The sequence below is a fragment of the Vulpes vulpes genome, chromosome 8, assembly GCF_048418805.1.
Source record: "Vulpes vulpes isolate BD-2025 chromosome 8, VulVul3, whole genome shotgun sequence".
Lineage (NCBI taxonomy): Eukaryota > Metazoa > Chordata > Mammalia > Carnivora > Canidae > Vulpes > Vulpes vulpes.
The window spans coordinates 12,721,538-12,737,993 of record NC_132787.1 but is presented as its reverse complement, the minus strand read 5'-3'; the positions used below and the strand labels follow the sequence as shown (position 1 = coordinate 12,737,993).

The window sequence follows — 16,456 nt, the reverse complement described above, 5'->3', positions numbered from 1 at the left end:
TTCTTCACTACTCTGTTCTCTTCACTACTCTGTTCCATACTTTTCTTTTCAGGGGGTAATCATTTGTGGGTGACTGATTTGTCTCCAAAAGAAGTGGCCAAGTTCAAAAGGGTGTTGCCTGTGTTCTCTTCTATGATTTTGATGGACTCTTGTCTCACATTTAGATCTCTCATCCATTTTGAGTTTATCTTTGTGTCTGGTGCAAGAGAGTGGTCCAGTTTCATTCTTCTGCATGTGGATGTCCAATTTTCCCAGCACCATTTATTGAAGAGACTGTCTTTCTTCCAATGGATAGTCTTTCCTCCTTTATCGAATATTAGATGACCATACATTTCAGGGTCCACTTCTGGGTTCTCTATTCTGTTCCATTGATCTATGTGTCTGTTTTTGTGCCAGTACCACACTGTCTTGATGACCACAGCTTTGTAGTACAACCTGAAATCTGGCATTGTGATGCCCCCAGATATGGTTTTCTTTTTTAAAATTCCCCTGGCTATTCGGGGTCTTTTCTGATTCCACACAAATCTTAAAATAATTTGTTCTAACTCTCTGAAGAAAGTCCATGGTATTTTGATAGGGATTGCATTAAACGTGTAAATTGCCCTGGGTAACATTGACATTTTCACAATATTAATTCTGCCAATCCATGAGCATGGAATATTTTTCCATCTCTTTGTGTCTTCCTCAATTTCTTTCAGAAGTGTTCTATAGTTTTTAGGGTATAGATCTTTTACCTCTTTGGTTAGGTTTATTCCTAGGTATCTTATGCTTTTGGGTGCAATTGTAAATGGGATTGACTCCTTAATTTCTCTTTCTTCAGTGCTTTATTGGAGGAGGAAGAAGAAAGAAATGTAAAAAGGAAATAATATTTTGTAGTCTTTAGTTTCCGGTGACCTTTGGAGGGATGGTTTCTGGACTGCTAAGAATATTAAAATAAGATTTTTGTAGCTTGCCAAATTCTGAAGGTGTTTGGGAATGATGAATAATTTATTTACAAACTCAGAGCAAAGATCACTTGTTCTAATTCTTATATAAATATTAATAAAATTGATGCATTATGTTATTATATTAACTTTCCCAGTGCTTTTTATCCCTGAGTAACTTTCTCCAGTGTAAATTATATTATATAGTAGAATTTTGAGTCTATGAAGTTTGTTTTTCTTCCATTTCCTTGGTTTTATGTTTGAGAGAAATAATGGCATATTATTTATGGCTATGCCTCTATTTTAGAAATCAAAATTGTATCACTAAGATTGTTTATTCATATTTTCCATTAATTATTAGTTTCTAATAATGTAATGAAAAATTTCCACTGAAGAGTGTCTGATCTAAGGTAGTAGATATGACTATAATGGCTGCTTGTCAATTACAATACTTCTTAAAAACCAACTGAAAAACAATGCTACAAATGTTACCACAAATCATGTTTATTCCTACTGCCTTCTATTTGTGAAAAGAATACTGAAGAACAAAGGAATTTCTTTTAGGTTTTTGCTAATATATAGGTCAGAGACTATCTTGCTGGACTCAGCAACTATTTTATTTATCTTTTTAGATTTCTTAATGTAATTCACACATAACCTAGTTATTTGTGTTTTTGAATTTTAAACCCAGCTTTCCTCCACAACGCTTCTGGAACATATTCTGGAAGATGACACTAATATATATATTACTAAAAATAATCAGTGTAAAGTGGAATGCCTTAATTAAATTTGGCTTCCCTTAACATATCTGTATCCCTACTGCTATTTTTTAAATCTCTAAGAGAGAGTGATCTTTTTTCTTTCCTAATTCCAATACCTCTACTTGTATTCTGGCTCTCAATTTTCCACAACATGGGAAAAAATTTGCTGTTGTCTTTATATGCTTTCTCCCCAGAAATTCCAATCTTTCCTTCTCAACTCCCTAATTTTTCCCTATGTTCAAATTTTTCAGTTATGTTTTTCTATTAACTGTCCTAGCTACTTTTTTATTTCATTTTTTCTCTTTCTTATTTTAGAATTACTAGTCTGTAGTTTCTAAATATATGACCTAAACTGCAGTAACATTCTCTATTCTCATTCTTCCAATTCATTGTAATGGAAGAGGAAAGCCAATTTATTTTTTTTTATTTTTATTTTTTTATAATAAACTTATTTTTTATTGGTGTTCAATTTACCAACATACAGAATAACACCCAGTGCTCATCCTGTCAAGTGCCCCCCTCAGTGCCCGTCACCCATTCACCCCCACCCCCCGCCCTCCTCCCCTTCCACCACCCCTAGTTCGTTTCCCAGAGTTAGGAGTCTTTCCAATTTCTATCTACATGTTTCTCTTCCTAGGTTCTGGATTACATCCTCCCACCTTTTTAGGGTTGTCATTATATCCAGTATTACCTCTCTCTTGGATCTTCACTTTTAACTCCTCTTTTGGCTTCCTGATGTCAGCATTTAAGCATGCCTACTTCTCTTCATCTTAGGAATGATGCAGACAAAATTAAACAGAATGCTTCTTAGAACTCCTGTCTTCCACAGGCTACTGCAGTCATTTTTCCTTTTTCTCTCCTACAAATTTCTGTGAACTTTCATCTATGTTCACATTATTATTCTTTACATTCAGTTTTCTCTCTAACATCTGAAACCTGGTTCTTATAGCAGACATTTCAATAAAACTGCAATATACAAGGTTACTCAAATACCTCTTAATTCTTCAATCCTATGGGTAAGTCTCAAATATTTCCTACTTGACCTTCAGCAGAAGTTACAGGGTTGAATTTTCCTTCTTGTTAAGATCTTTTGGTGGAGATCTTATTTTTTAAGAAATTTTTAGTTTTCTTCTATTCCCACTGTTGATGCTGTATATGGCCACAACAATTGATGTTGTGCTCAGTCTTATGACTAACTCTGCCCAGTGAAATAGTAGTGGGTGTGAACTAAGGAGACATTATATGTCTGCAATTTTCCTTACTTCCTACAGCTGTTGTCTGCCATGAGAAGCATATATGCTGAGAACCTGCTCATCCTAGGTGAATGTGGAAATGCATGAGCAGACATAAAGTCAACACAAAGCTTGGAGCCAAACACAGTCACCCTGCAGCCTAAAGCATCTGGCTTAGTCAAGCTGTGGACCCATGACCAAGATAAAAACTATCTTGTTATCATTTTGGAATATCTGTTTTGCAGCATTATTGGGAAATAGCTGATTAATATAAATCAGTTCCTTGGGATTCCATGAAACCGTAATCTGGGTTTTCTTTTAAGCCTCAGAAATCTGTGTAACCTTTGTAGACTTTTTTTCGGTTCCCTTGCTTATAAACATCAAAGTTCCTGAGACTTCTACCCTAAACCCATTACCTCAATTTAAATACACTTACTATGAGATGTTATACCGAGTGATAGTTTTGATTGTTATCTATATGCTGATAACTTCTAAATCATTAACTTCAATTTTACCTATATATTAGGCACATCTTATAAAAAATGCATTGGCTATCTCCACTTCGTGGTTTCATAAGTACACTAAATTCCATTTCCTGAACATTGTGCTTCTCTCCACAATCTATTTCATACTCAACCACAGGGAAGAAACAATTTTAAATAGTTCCGTATTATTGACACCATTTCAAAAATTAGCATAAGGGTTATTATTTATTGCATTTTTGCTTAATGACTTTAAATGAACTATCTGTCTTAATTGTCAAAACAACTCTGTGTGTTATATTCCCCCCACACACACACCTCTTTGTAGATGAGGGACATGCAAGTCAAATAGCCTATGATGAGTGGCTAGTAAGGGGCTGAACTAGGTCAAATGCAAATCTGTATGACCTCAATGCCCACATACTATGGACATACCAAAACCACTGATGCAGAAACTGCCTGTTTGAATATTCTCTACTGACTGGAAGAGCTCTTTAAAAAGTGTGTACCACCTGAATTTAAATAAGTATCAGATAATAAGCAAAAAAGAGGATTAAAACTTATGTCAGAAAAAAAATATTGGCTTCTTATTTAAATTCCAAATTTAATGACCAAACTCTTCAATGATCTTTTCAAGGTGTCATGTTATATTATATGTGATAATATAATATATATGTTATATGTCATGTATAATATATAAATAATATATAAATAATTATATGTATGACCTATTCAACAATAACCATTACTGCTCCCTAAAAAGAAATTTCCTTGCTTTCTTCCAACAAACCACCCACATTACTGCTGCTGTGTGTTTGTTCATGCTATTTATTATAAATGTCATACCTTGTCTCTACATTTATTCATTTGAAATTTAAGACTTCTATAAAAGTTTCCCAGATTATTTCCAATGACACTGGTTAATTTCTTAAGTTTCTATAATATTTTTTTCTCTAATCAGATCAAATAAGATACATTGCATATTACCTACAAGGCAGTGATCTTAATCATAAAGAAGTTTTCAAACTATATATAAATAGTATCTACATCATAGGAATTTTCAATTTAATTGGTATTATGCAAGTAAAATATTACTAAAATGTAATTCTTCTATATTACTTCATAGTTTCATATTCCAACTTTTATGCTGTCTCTTGAATACAAAGACTGTCTGGTCAGCCTATTTTGTGTTCATTTCAACATCAAGTATATTTCATTTAAGAGTTCTTAAATGAACTGAATCTTTTATTTTTAACCCTGTATCATTGATTTTCTTTTACTACTTTATAAAAAATATTATTGAAGTGACATAACATCTAGAGAACTATTTCTCTTCCTCAAATCATGAATTCATATAATTCATGGAAGTCATTATAGGAATTTATTGATTTATTGAGCATAAATTTAAATAAACTTGAAGTTAACCAAAATCAAAACTGCAATTTCAAGAAGCTTATTTGTCAAAGTCTTCCTTGTTTATATGGTGGTAAATTAAAGTATGTGGAACAAAAAGTAGAATTGATTTACTCAGTGATTTCTATTTTTGTAGGCTAATAACCTCATGATTATGTGATGTATTTTCATAGTCGGATTTTTAAATTTTTGAAATGGCATGACATGTAAATTGCTTAGCACAGTTTCTTACAAAAGAAGCATTTGATAGTGGAAGTATTGGGGAAGTCAGGCTGTAAATTCGTTTTTAAGGTCTTATCATGTAAAAAAAAAGAATTATGAAGGCAGAAGAGAAGAAAGTATTCAAGGAGAGTACTGAGGAATTATGTACATAATAAAATAAATGAAAAAATAAATAAAATGTCCACCCAGAAACTCTGTGCTTTGTTGCCCTGAGAACCATTGAGAAGTAAAGTTGTATGTTTCTCAGTATTTAGTGCTTTGGTTTCATCTATTATTAAATGTCAGAATCATATGTTTTTCCCCTCTGGTATTTTCAAATTACACTCTGCTCTATTTCTCACTGCTAAGAGGAGATAGAAGAGGTCAAATGACCTCCTTGATTGGCAATCCCAATCTTCTGATTACTCCAAGATATCTTTTTCTTTGACTAACTATATGGTAAGAGATGGGATGATTAATTATGGCCTCATTCTATTCTCTTGTTAGAATTAGGGATACTGACTAAAAATAAAAATTCAAGCTTAACCACGTATGAATATAAATTTTTAGTCTATTATAAAATATATTTCATATTCCGGCCAATATAAAATATTATAAATATATATTTAATATAGTAGTCAATATAAAATTTTTAAATTATAATTTTTCTTGGATTATCTATTTCTTAGACCTATATAATAGGTCTTCTGTAATTTTTTTTAAGATTTATGTTTTTATTCATGAGAGACACAGAGAGAGAGAGGCAGAGACATAGGCAGAGGGAGAAGCAGGCTCCATGCAGGAAGCTGGATGTGGGACTCGATCCCGGGATTCCAGGATCATGCCCTGAGCCAAAGGCAGATGCTCAACCGTCGAGCCACCCAAGCATCCCAGTCTTCTGTAAATATAAGAATAATTGAAAGTTGGCTTAAGCATCTTGTCTATTTGAAAATCTCTAGCAATAGACACATTAGCAATTTTCAGAATTTCAAGATGTTCAAGAACTAGATATTCATTTGAAGCATTTGTAAACCCAGGAAGTTCATGCAATTTGGGTAACTCATGAAAAAATGAAGCAGATTTCCCGGTGGTAGTTAGGGACATTTCTGGAATTAATAGGTTAGGGAGTAGCAATTGTAAAATCTCACTCAAAGGATCCCATCTTACTGAATTCTATCCCCTTCATTTCTCCATTCTAGACATGACTTAAATATTGATCATTAATGAAGTCATATTGTCCATCTTTAGTAGAAAGTGAAAAGATACAGTGGCATATTGAATTACTAATCCTTTATCATTGAAATGCTCTCATCTCTTGTATATTCTCAGAAATAAATGTTTCTGTGCAATATTACATATCATTTGCTTTAAAAATGATACTTTGAATTAGCTTTCCTGCAGACTTTCATTTATTCAATTCTGAATCTATACCTTATAAATGTAATAGTTGTCAACAATGCTATTTAATATGAAATCTTTTATTCATCATATAACAACCAAAATGAAAGATTTTATTTCAGTGAGCTAAAAGTGAGTATATCATGTTAACATTCTGCATCTTGTCCAACTTTTGGACTTTATACTATCCAGTTCCTGGTGATTCTGATTTCTTTAGGACCTACTGAAACGGAATAAGACTTTGATATTAAGCTCCACTCACTCAAAAGTGGACTACAACGGTTTTCTTTTTTTTCTAAAAATTTTATTTATTTATTCATGAGAGACACAGTTAGACAGGCAGAAACATAGGCAGAGGGAGAAGCAGGCTCCCTGCAGGGAGCCCAAAGAGGGACTCCATCCCAGGACGCCAGGATCACAACCTGAGCTAACGGCAGAAGTTCAACCACTGAGCCGCCCAGGTGTCCCCAAATGTTTTGTTCTTACAAAAAGATAAATGTTGATCCTTTTAGATCAGAACCTCCCCAAATCCTCATGGTTATCCCACAGCTGAATGAAGTAATTTCCTCTGGATGAAAATTATTTTATAAGTATTGTGTGTGTGTGTTGTAAAAGGAAAAATGAATGAAGAAAGGAATGAGATGAGAATATATAACATGATAAATTATGAACTGAATTTTATTTGCTTTAGACATCCTCAAAGCCTGTGATTCTCAAGCATGAATATGCGTCAGATATCACTGGAATAGCTTGTTAAAACAGATGCTTTCCAAGATTCTGATTCAGTAGTCTGGAATGGGGTTTGATAATTTGCATTTTCACAAACTCTTAGGTGATGCTGATGTTGCCTTTCTGAGAACCACCCTTTGAGTAGTAGTGCTCTAATTAACTTTGGTAGCAACCCTTCTTTGTTAACTGATAACACTTTTTTTTTTTTTTTTGGTTTCCTGGTAATACTTACTTTCAGAAAATAATATCCACACCAAGATTACTGACTAATGGAAGAAAACAACAAAACAGCTTAGTTTATTGTATAGGATGATGCTGCATTAGCAGTATTCTTTTTCCTTGACTTAACATTACTAACACACTTTTTCCTTACTATTAAAAAAACACAAGTAATCTTCCAGGGCCTGAATTTATGACTTCTGTTAGAGAAAATATTGAAATTCCTGTTGCTTTTAAGAAATAAATCTTTTAGGGTCTCAAGTTTTTATTACAAACAAGTCTGGGAGTAGCAAGTGGGACACCCCTGATACTTTCTCATTACCAAGTAAATTCAAGCTTTTTATAGTCTAACAGTTAAAGAATATGGGAGTGAATATAATTTGCCATGACAAATAACTAGTAAATGTACCCCTGAGATTAAGGATTAAATTCCACAGATATTTCTAATAGTTTGAAAGTCAGGATGATAGAATATCTTACAACCTAAATTAGATACTAGAATTGCCTGGGTAACTTTAGCAATATTCATGGCTGGAGCCCACTATTCTGACATTCAGATTTGATTTAATTGGTTCCTGTCTTGACATAGAGAAATGGATAGAGGAGAATGGTTAAGGAAGGAAGTGCAGACAAAAGACCACCTACCATTTCTTGGGACCTACTTTCCGTATGTTAGGTATTATATAAAATATTTTTATCAACATTGCCCCTAAACTTCACATAAACTCAAAAGATAAATATTAATATAAAGCCCCTTTTTTAAATCCAAGGAAAGAGGTTTGAATATAGGGGTAAAATAACTTTCCTGTGACAAGAGTTTATTTACTAATAAACTATACCCAGGCTGAGGTGGCTCCAGTGTCCATCCTTCTCCATTTCCTTGTAGAGATACTAGATACTTCTTTCTTTCTTCCTCTTTTTTCTCCTCTTTATTCTTTGTCTCTCATTCTGTTACTGATAATATTAGTAGTACAAATCTAAACAGCTTGGAATAAGAGGAAAACTAACAAATGTTGAAAGGCTAGAGCACAATATGAGGAGCAATGTTTCCTTTAGAATACAATCTTAATGTATGTGGAGAGTAAAAGCTTTGCCTATAGGATCTTGCTGTTGGATGTGAGCAAATACAACTCTTTGGATATAGGAACTCTGGCTATATTTCCCAAGCATGTCTGGAATTCATAGACTTAATCTGCAGTGAAAAGGACATCAGAAGATAGGTAATAGCCTAAATTCAGAATCTGGCAATAATTATTAGTGTAATCATAGTTGAAAACCAACTGGATCTCTACACATGGTTATAGAGACAATAAAATCAATAAAGAATATTCACTAGACTAAAATAATAGTAAATCCATTAGACTAAATGAAAATGAATATTGAACTATTTTTCATATAAAGAGTTTAGAACAATGTCATATAGTATGTAACTATACTCTTCATAGTGTATTCATACTATCCTTTTATACATTGGCTTTCCAACTTAAAACAAATTCTTGCTTTAAGTTCTGGAGTAAACTCTACTTAAGATTCAGCTAGTAAGGTAAATTAACATTTAAAATAAGAGAATTTCTGCTTATCAACTGGGTGTCATCATTAGCAAATATAAACATCTTCAAATATAATTCATTTCTTTTGTGTCAAGTCAATTCTACTCTTTTCTTGAGGGAGCACTATAACTTCATGAGGAAAATGGTTTCACAGCTCTATAGAGAAACACAGTTTTGTTTTTCTTGCTTTGGTTTAACTTGAAACCGGCATTAGAGTTACCATTGGATACAATCACTCCTTTAAATGTGGAGCCTAGTAAGTTGGAGGAATCTCTTTTAGTATTTCTCAAACAAAATGGAGGCCTCTTATAAAGGAATGTGTCTATGAATTCTTCTAAAATTGGGTTTATTAATAATTAGGTCTGTATTATTCGTTCTTAAATTAGCTTTAAAGCTACTAAGTAAACTAGGATTCCTTTGGAAATAGGTTACATACCTTGTCTTTCAAGAAGAAACTTTCTAAATTTTAATTGACTTATAAATGCAGTAGATTGTTTTAATTTTTTTCTCAGCTTTTTATTTATGTTTACATGTGAAATTGGGGCTTTATAATGTTTCCTGTATCCCACCTGGTAGATATCTCCTTTTAAAGCAATGCGCATTTTCACTTGAAACCAAGAACATGTTGGATAGTTTTAAAGATACTCCTGAGGATAATGAAAGTTTTTTAGTGACTTTTGAAATGAGTAACTCAGGAGGTTTCCAGTCAACAGTATGAGTTGACTTCAGTGAATTCAGTCATGTCTGTATAGAGCCCATTAGCCTGCTTCTCTTCCAGTGGGCAAAAAGAGGCCTCTGGGGCAATGGCTCAAGCCCTCTAAATGCCCAACATACTGGAGCAGGGAAATTGAATAGATTACCTATATGGCACTATAAGGCAGAGATTATCCCCTTTTAACAGATGAAGAAACTGAGACCAAGTTAGGTTACATATTTAGAATTATATGTCTAGGCTAGGATTTGAACTCATATCTGATGGACTTTGTAGGTATCCTTCAAGGTTTCCCAGGCTCTACCATTTATCTTTCTTTGAACATACTGTTTTATGCATTTCTGGGCCCTTAACTGTCCATCAATGAAAATTTGGGATTTCTTTCCATCAAAGCATATTTCCAAAGGAACCCTTAGGTGGATAGCTTCATTGAATTTTATTTCCTTTCACCTTTGCTAGTGTGAGTGTTAAAGCTAAGGGAAGCTATTTCAGATCTCTACTGTCTGATTACCTGCATATTATTAAAGTTCAAGCCTTTTTAAACACTGGACAATTAAAGTTAATTATATAGTTATCTGTGCCTTGAGGATAGAGGTGTTACTCACTCAGTTGGAAATAATGTGCTCAAGATGGAAAAGTTAAGAGTTGCTGATTCATCTTATGAAATAATGCACATTTATGGATTTTTTCATATGAGAGCACCTAAATCAGTAATATGTGAACACAATGGAAAGATGAAGTAATACTCACCTTGATTTAAAATTGAGGATAGTTATATTTTCAGAGTATAGTATTTAAGGAAGCTTTTCACATTAGGCCTTTCTGATTATCATGAAATTTTTTACCTCAAGAATTTGCTATTTTATTTCTAAGCTATTTTATAAGCAGCTTCTAAATAGCAGTCCTTCTTATCTTACCTGATCATCTGGAATATAGAAGAGAGTAACTAAATATAACAGCTGAAAGAAAGGAAGTGTAGTGGCTTTTATTGAAAGAAAAAAAAGCATTAAACCTGAATTAGGACCAGAGCCTTGACTATATTTCATGTGAAATTGTAGAACTCACCTTATCTCATTGTGCTTATGTGGTCAATAAAATATATCATTCTTATTTGCTTAATGTACTCTTACATGGTTCAGAGGAAGTACATAATATGCTTGCTACATAACTGCAAGGACTCTTAGACAACAAAGTAAGTATTTACTAAGTATTTACTTTATCTCAATACTATGCTAAAGTTAAAAGAGTAGAATAGTATTGAATGGTCTACCCTGTTGGCCTAACACTTTGACATTCAACCATGTGGCTTTAAAAAAAAATCTACTGATGCATTTATTCTATATAGTTTTCATTCACATTTGTCTCTAAAGTATGTCAGATTCATAGAGGCACCTAGATGGCTCAGTTGGTTAAGTGTTAGACTCTTGGTTTTAGCTCAGGTTATGATCTCAGGGTGATGAGATTGAGCCCCCCAAGTGGGCTCCACACTCAGCATACATGAAATCTGCTTGAGATTTTTCTCTTTCCCTCTCTGCCCCCTCCCTCCTCCTCTGTTCCTATCCCTCTCCCTGTTCCATGGGTGTGTGAGTGCATTCTGTCTCTAAAATAAATAAACAAAATCTTAAAGAAAGACAAATTTAAAGGAGCATGCTAATTCACAGTTATTTGGTTTCTTAAATTCTAGCTTTTTTCGCTGACTTTCAAAAATCAGTTCAGAGTATGCTTATTTTATTGTTAAGCACTATAGATAGATCTCTAAGTAATAGTTACCCATCTTAAAGGGTGTGTTTGTTTGTATGTGTGTGTATACATATGAGAGTGGAAAAGCATAAAAAATGATTAGAACACATAGTCTAATAGCATTTAGTTTATGCAGCTATTGTTTTGTATTTTTGAAAATTGAATTTTATTTGAAATGGCTGCCAATAATTGAATCCTGTTATAAATCTCTGAAAAATTAACTATAACCAAAATAGTTCTTTTGTGTAATTCAACATTTTTGAACATAATCTAACTGAATCTCAAACTGTTTAAGCTGAACCCCTGCTATGGTTGTATAAAATAGGAAGTGAGGAAAATACATTTTTTGCCCTTTAAGAAAACAGTTGACTCTCCTCTTCCCAAACCCCAAACATCTTAGTTCATGTAACTGTCCTCATTTATCAAGTTATCTTTCAGACCATGATGCTCATATAAAGAATGCAATATTTCATATATCAGTCCTTCTTTATAGCAATCCCAGATACTTGGATTGTCACCCTTCTTATATTTTCTGCCCAAAAGTCAATAAAATAAGCTACATGGAAGACTGCCTTAAAAACAGTCAGGACCAGCTCCTATTTTTTCTTTCCTATTGGATCTTTTGTCTAAGTTTTAATTTTTTTTTGTTATATAAAGGACTCTAAAAATATCTCATTTTTATTGCAAAGAGTAATGCCCATTTGATTTTGATACTCAACCTCAGAACTTATTATGTTCATTTTGTAATTTATTGTCAAAGGATGCTGTTTGGTAAATTGGGGCATATCACATGAATCTGAGCTGTAAGGATGACAGACCTCTCCATCAACTAACAAGTAACAAGCTCATGGTGGAGCTACCTGGGTTACTAATGACATATGAGTCAACATCTCCTTTTTTATAATTCTGGAATTCAAAAAAGCTCTAACCATGCAGTCTTTGTGACTCATTGGTGAAAACCTCATCTTGACCTGAACTGACTTGAGGCCATTTTTTTTTTCTGGTGTGAATATTCAGAATTCTTTCCTGAAGAAATATTGATGTTTTGTACTACACATTGCTACTCTAGATAGGTATATATATTCAAAATTCCAAAAATTCCAAAATATATCTTAAGCCAAAGCATATTTAATGCCATAGGTTTTGGGGAAAGGATTATAGGTCTCTATTAGATATTTGTCCTTGTCCTCCAAGAGCTTGTAGTTTGTTGACGTAAGTGACAGGAAACACTTCCCTCAAATAGTCAACAAATAGTTACTAAATGTCTACTTGTTGGTAGATACTCACCTACTTACATGTATATGTATATACATATAATATAAACCTATATAATATAGTTTATAATATAGAACTATAATTTATACAATGTTAATTTTGCATTATAGGAGAAAAGTGTTTAGAATAAGTCTATTGCTGTAAAAGGTTTTGAGAGTAGTAGGACTTTTTTCTCAACCATCTTTGAATTTGTTTTTTAGTAAAATAAACCACAGTCAACAAGGAAGCCTCTGTACACTGAAGTTAAAAGCAAATAAAGCAGTAAAATTTCAATGCATGAAAATCCTCCAGGAAATGTGTCTATTTCCATGTAATATAAAACTGTTTTGAGGATAGATTAACAAGTTTTGAGCAAAGAACCAAATAGAATTTAGTTGACTTTTACCTCTGTCCTTACGAGACTTTAGGCAAGTTACTTAAAATCTCTAAGCCTACTCTATTATCTATAAAATATTAATAATAAAAGTAGGTATCATACAGAGTTGCCATAGGATTGCATTAGGCAATGCATGTATTGGAGGATACCTGGTCCATGGGAAGCACATGGTAAATGCTGCTTATTATGAAGGTGTTCTCATCCAGGCCCAGTGAATAGAGATAATCTTAGGCCATGGAATTCTACATAATTAATTCTTAGCTATTGAAGAGAGTGATTATCATTGCATATTAGATGTCCTTTTGTTGGGATAAATTGTTCCATATTCTTTTAAGATTTCATGTCTAATAACTAAAGTAATTATCTAGTGAAGAAGCCGTCTTCAGCTTCTTTAGACCTTCATGTTTAGTACTGGAAGTCTCTTGGCTGACTCAAATGAGACTTTTAGATTTGACTTGGAGAATTTTTTAGGAAGCAGAGGATATAGAAACTGCAAAGTGTCTTATAAAACATTTGATGTGTTTTTTATGGTATTACTCCTGGTAACTCCGAGTTTAATAGCTAAATCATTCAATATAAGGTGATCATACCCTCTTTCCTATAAGAATCTCATGAAATAAACAACTGGAGGAAATAAACTGGGAGGATGGCAATGGATGAAATTCACAACTAGACACCCTGATGTATTTCTGATAGATATAGTGAAGTCATACTAGAATGAAGGAACTACTCCTTCATTCAACTTCTAATGTGACCGAGAATCTCTGTACATATTAGAAACACTTATCTGAAAAGGAAGTGGAAAAGACAATGGTAGGGCCACATTATGATTTTCATAATGTGCAGTTCTACTTTTTATGGGCCCCTTCCTTCATAAAAATAATTACAAATTATATTTCACAACTCTTAGTATAAAGATGTATATAATTCAGGCTAGATTTATTATTATATATTTACTATTACTATATTTATTTTTATTTTATTTAAAGCAAAGTAAAAACATTTTTGTGAATACCTAAAAGTAATATGGACCCTACGCATTATGTCTACAGTGCCTAATGGTTAAAACTGACCTTGAATGCCAATAGAACTTTACTAATCCTAACTCTTAAAAAGAAAGTGTGACAAGGCATTAGTATATTTAGGGGACAAAGAGAGGATAATCAATGCAATACCTGGATTTCTAGAAGTGCCTTTTACAGGCATACAATGGAAGCATGGCCCAATCAACTCCTGGCTCCTTCAATAAACAAAGAAAAAAAACAACAAAACCATCATCAACATAGACTGACAGACCATATCCCGACTTTTCCACCACCAACCATTTCAGGCTACTGGAACTCTTGCTTAGCAAAATAAAAGTAAAATAACTGAAAGCTACTCCCTTGTTTCATTTGTACTTAAAAGATTTGGAAGTAGATTCACAAGTTTTCTGGGAGAACCCATCTCAATGCTCAATATAGAAAAAGCACAAGCTCTCCCCTATTAGTACGGCCAGCAAAAAAATACTTTGATTGAAGACAACAACCATTGCAAAATAGGGTAAAGTAATTCTTATGCATTGGTTACTGCAACACAATAGAAAATTTTGGAATATGTAAGTTTGATAAAAACAATCAACTTTGGTTTTGATCAAATAAATAAATCAGTGTTTTATAATTAAGATAGTGCAAAAACTGTTGGTAGATACTCACTTTCAAGTTGTGAGAGAATATCTTAAACAAGAAAAATTGCATGGAGTGAAAAACACAATTGCCATCTTTTTTAAAGCTTTAATTTATTTATTCATGAGAGACACACAGAGAGAGGCAGAGACATAGGCAGAGGGAGATTCAAGCTCCTCAAAGGGAGCCTGTTGTGGGACTTGATTCCAGGACTCTGGGATCACACCATGAGCCAAAGGCAGACTGAGCCACCCATGTGCCCCCACAGTTGTTGGCATGAATAAACATAGAGACAACTGATAGAATTGCACCAAATCAGCAATGCAAATGGCAAGTTCAAGAAATTCTCCTGGAACTCACAAAAAGTGTGAAGAAACCCAAATAACAAAATACAAGTAACATATATCGAAGTAGCTTTAAAGTTCCCCTCAACTTGAATAACTTTCCTCATGCTTGTTCCTCATTCTAGGTCCCTAATATCCCTTTTCTTGAAGGATTTACTTTAGAAAACCTGTGCTTCCAACTTTTTTCTCTGCCCCTGTGAAATACATGTAAATCATTTTTCAGCCTCTAGCCAGTTTTAAAACCCAGGAATGTCTTTCTCAAGGACCTGGGAGCCATCCTTTGACATGTAATCATCCAGAAAGATAACAGTCCCATAGGCTAGTTTCTGTGCCAGGGGAGAAATTTAAATATGCAACAATTAGCATACACAGATGGCTTAAGCATATTGACCATCCTTGCTAATGTCTAGCAGTACTTTTTCACTAGCTCACCTCAACTCTGAAAACCTCCCCCACCTTTTGTTTCATTGGGGTTGATTTCAATCTCTTTCCCCTGCTGTGTTTGTCTTGAAAAAAGTCTTTCTTGATTGTTTAAATTTGTCCAGTGTAGTTTTACTTTTTCTAATCAAGCCTGGATCATTGAGATTCAAGTGTTTAATAGGCATTCAATAATAGATGTTAAAAAGAAGACCAGAGCAAGCAGAGAAGAAGCAATCATTTAGGACAATAGAAGAAAATTTCACAAATTCAAGGAAATCTTGAGTCAGCAAATTAAAATGGCTAAAAAAAAGTACAGAAACAACTAATAACTAATCTCTGAATTAGAACATCAATAATTATTCTTTATTTTTTATTTTATTTTTAAATATTTTTTTTCGAGACGATGACAGGCAGAAGGAAGGGCAGAGGGAGAGAGAGAATGTTAAGCAAGCTCTATGCCCAGCACTGAGTAGGACCTCAAGATCATGACCTGAGCTGAAATCAAGTCTCAGATGCTAACTGCCTGAGCATTCTTACTCTTTATTATTATTTATTATAATATCAATAATATAAAATGTAATAAAAATGTCAATATAAAATATAAAAGTAATACAAATGTCATAATATTTTGGAAAAGTACAAATATCAAAACATTTCAATAATAACACTCTAGGTTTGAAATATTATACACAGAAACTCGCTAAATGAGTTTTACTAAGATCATAGACACTTTCGCTTTTGGGTTACTGATACCAAGAAAAGATGTAAAGTATGTTGAAATCTAAAAAAAAATTCTATTGGAATAAAAATATAATGTTCATCATCAAAAACACTAGACAAATAATAAAGAAAAATAAGTAAAATAGCCACACAAACAAACCAAAAAAATCCTAACAATAAAAAGGAAAATAAGGAAACACTTAAAAGAAAATCTGTGACACATCATAGTTAATGCGAATGGCAAACAACCCCTCTGCAAAGACAAAGTTTCAAAATAGGAAAGAAAAGAAAGAAAAG

General features: G+C 33.2%; 1 protein-coding gene across 4 annotated transcripts in view; it reads left to right on the top strand.

Annotated features, from left to right (window-relative positions):
- Positions 1-16,456, top strand: part of CNTN1 (contactin 1) — a 347,755-nt gene that overhangs the window by 17,280 nt on the left and 314,019 nt on the right. The gene's annotated exons all lie outside the window — the stretch shown is intronic.